The sequence below is a fragment of the Brienomyrus brachyistius genome, chromosome 9, assembly GCF_023856365.1.
Source record: "Brienomyrus brachyistius isolate T26 chromosome 9, BBRACH_0.4, whole genome shotgun sequence".
NCBI lineage: Eukaryota > Metazoa > Chordata > Actinopteri > Osteoglossiformes > Mormyridae > Brienomyrus > Brienomyrus brachyistius.
In genome coordinates, this window is record NC_064541.1 from 18,549,231 (window position 1) to 18,552,918 (window position 3,688).

Here is a 3,688-nt window from a genome sequence, read left to right on the forward strand (position 1 = left end):
TTGTAAATAGGTCATTAAAATTGGATTGCAAAAAGCAGAATTTAGAGAATGATATATTTTAGGGAAAATAATTCAGAAGTAAGTGTCTTCCACAGGGAATCCTTGGCAGAATATCGAGTCTGAGTGACAAGGGCCCTAAAAACCTTGGAATATAATTGGCTTGGTTTCGGTTGGGGGCCCGATATGATGTGCTTTCATGGAGCCCAAAATCTCCATCCGCATCCTTGTTGTTCCATCCATCTTTCAACCACTTACCCTAAGCAGTGTCACAGAGGGCCTCGACGAATCCCAGGCAGCGCAGGACACAAAGAAGCAGAGGTGGGCTCTGAATGGGATGCCAGTACATCAAAGAGCACATGCATGCACACCCCACAGGCAAGGAGATGCCAATTAGCCTAACTGCATAGCTTTTGACTGCAAGAAGAAACCCACTTGACACAGAGAGCATGCAAAAATGCACACTCACACAGGATAGAGATGCGATTTGGAGTGTGAGGTGACAGTGCGACTCCCTGAGCCACTGTGTCACCCTGCAGCATTCTACGTACAGTACAGACACTGTAGAACATGAACAGCCGAGGAAGACGATGAGAGACGGCACCGACAATTACACTACATTCAAGGTGGCTTTTACCAGGCATCTCAGCTGTTCTAATGGCACACCAAAGAGTAACTAAACCTCTTGACCCTGCCTGACTGCTGTATGTATTCCAGTTCCAGCCACATGGTGTGTTTTTCACCGGGCCAGGAGCCTGGAGCGAGGAAGGAGTGCAGCCTCTGGGGGCACAGCAGAAGTGAGGGCTCCCCTGAAAAGGGTCCCAGTGAAGATTATTAATAATAATGAACATATTTTTAATTAAGGGGCGGCATGGTGGTGCAGTGGTTAGCACTGTTGCCTCACACCTCTGGGACCCGGGTTCGAGTCTCCGCCTGGGTCACATGTGTGTGGAGTTTGCATGTTCTCCCCATGTCATCGTGGGGTTTCCTCCGGGTACTCCGGTTTCCCCCCACAGTCCAAAAACATGCTGAGGCTAATTGGACTTGCTAAATTGCCCGTAGGTGTGCATGTGTGAGTGAATGGTGTGTGAGTGTGCCCTGCGATGGGCTGGCCCCCCATCCTGGGTTGTTCCCTGCCTCGTGCCCATTGATTCCGGGATAGGCTCCGGACCCCCCGCGACCCAATAGGATGAGCGGTTTGGATAATGGATGGATGGATGGATATTTTTAATTAACCAGTACAATGTGATATTAAAAGAGGGACAAGCAGCATCCCTCTTTTGATCCTGGTTCATCCCTCCTTCCCTCCCTTCTCCCTCTCTCTCTGCCACTGTTGGTATGTATTGCCAGCTGTGACTGGCCCATTTAGAGGTCGTTGCTGCTCCCTGCCCAGGAGAGGCCTCTGCTATGACCGGCCCAGGAGAGGTCGCTGCTGCTCCCGGGCCAGGAGAGGCCTCTGCTATGACCGGCCCAGGAGAGGCCGCTGCTATGATCGGCCCAGGAGAGGCCGCTGCTATGACCGGCCCAGGAGAGGCCGCTGCTGCTCCCGGCCCAGGAGAGGCCTCTGCTATGACCGGCCCAGGAGAGGCCGCTGCTATGACCGGCCCAGGAGAGGCCGCTGCTATGATCGGCCCAGGAGAGGTCGCTGCTATGACCGGCCCAGGAGAGGTCGCTGCTGCTCCCGGGCCAGGAGAGGCCTCTGCTATGACCGGCCCAGGAGAGGCCGCTGCTATGATCGGCCCAGGAGAGGCCGCTGCTATGACCGGCCCAGGAGAGGCCGCTGCTGCTCCCGGCCCAGGAGAGGCCTCTGCTATGACCGGCCCAGGAGAGGCCGCTGCTATGACCGGCCCAGGAGAGGCCGCTGCTATGATCGGCCCAGGAGAGGTCGCTGCTGCTCCCGGGCCAGGAGAGGCCTCTGCTATGACCGGCCCAGGAGAGGCCGCTGCTGCTCCCGGCCCAGGAGAGGCCGCTGCTATGACCGGCCCAGGAGAGGCCGCTGCTATGATCGGCCCAGGAGAGGTCGCTGCTGCTCCCGGGCCAGGAGAGGCCTCTGCTATGACCGGCCCAGGAGAGGCCGCTGCTGCTCCCGGCCCAGGAGAGGCCGCTGCTGCTCCCGGCCCAGGAGAGGCCACTGCTATGACCGGCCCAGGAGAGGCCGCTGCTGCTCCCGGCCCAGGAGAGGCCACTGCTATGACCGGCCCAGGAGAGGCCGCTGCTGCTCCCGGCCCAGGAGCGGTCGCTGCTATGACCGGCCCAGATTGGGCCACTTCCTTCTGCGCTTCCCCAAGTGTCCCAGATTTGCTTGTCCGTCTACAGGTATCCTGGATTTGTCTTGCCTGTATTCAGGTGTCTTGGCTCAGCTTTGCCTACCTCCAGGTATTCTGGGACAGCCCTGATTGTCTCCAAGCATCTTAGTTGTGTATGTTGTCTCCCTGGATGTCCTTAGTCTTGTCCAGGTCGGTTCAGTGCCCCTAGTGGTGACCTATGTCTGGTATCATGTCCGGTGATGTTCTCTGTCTATTATTCCATGTTATGTTATCTTGTCCCAGCTGCCTCTTGTTTGCTCCCTCATTAGTCATCTGTATAAGTGCCTCCCAGTCCTGTGTTCTGCAGATCTGTCATTAACGTTCTCTCCAGGTGTATTTCCAAATTTCTGCAAAAGCAGTTGCCATATTTTGAATATCCCTTCATAAAAAGTTGATTAATTAGGTTTCCAGGCAAGGTAAGCTCAAGGCAAAGGAAAAACTGCTCAGATTAATGTCAGATATGTAACATTTCTGAAGCGTTCATTTCACTAGGCTAAGTTTAGAAGGAGTTAGCAGGTCTCATATCATGAGAGATGAAGGACTCCAGCACAGGCATTGGCAGAAAAAAAAAATGGGTTTATGTCAATGACTGGACAGGGGAATATAGGACTGGAGAACATTATATACTGGACTAATGAAGGGCTGACACGATGCAGGTGGGGACAGTTAGCATAATAAGACTCGGGATATCGAGCAAGAGACGCCTGGGTAGAATTCGGAGTGATCTGGGGGACCAGCAATGACCCCTGTTGGTCATACTGGGAACAGACAGGACAGGTCGTGAGAGCAAGACGGCTTTGTCAAGCAGAAGGAGAAACTGGTTAGACTAATATCAGATATGTACTGTATGTTACAGAGCGCAGCAAATCTGAAATAACTAGTTAATTTCAACAGTTTCTATGCTTATGCATGTGTATGGGAAGCACCAGTAAACTGTTAAATCAACGCTTTCTGCGGTGATCGCTTTTTAACTCTACAACAGTGTCGCTAAACCAGCGCTTTAAGTATTGGATTTGAACACCAACACAGATGCCAGTAAATGCGAACATGGCGTAAAGTAATTGTATTTCTGTAAAATAACAGCCTAAATATCCATATATGAATATGCCCCCTCTTCAAAGAAAAAAAAAGCCGAATTTTTCAGCCCTTGTGGATTTCTTAATCTCATAATCAAATTACACCACGATCACATTCAGAGACATTTCGGCGAATAATGGATCATTCGCGTTAAGATTATCAATAAATGAATATATTTTCAATTAACCAATAGGATGTGATATTCTCTAGGCGCATTAAAAAGACCCGCTCGATGTGCCGAACAAGTATCATCCCTTTTTCGATCCCCTTCCATCCCTGCTTCCCTCCCCTCTCCCTCTCTCTCTCTG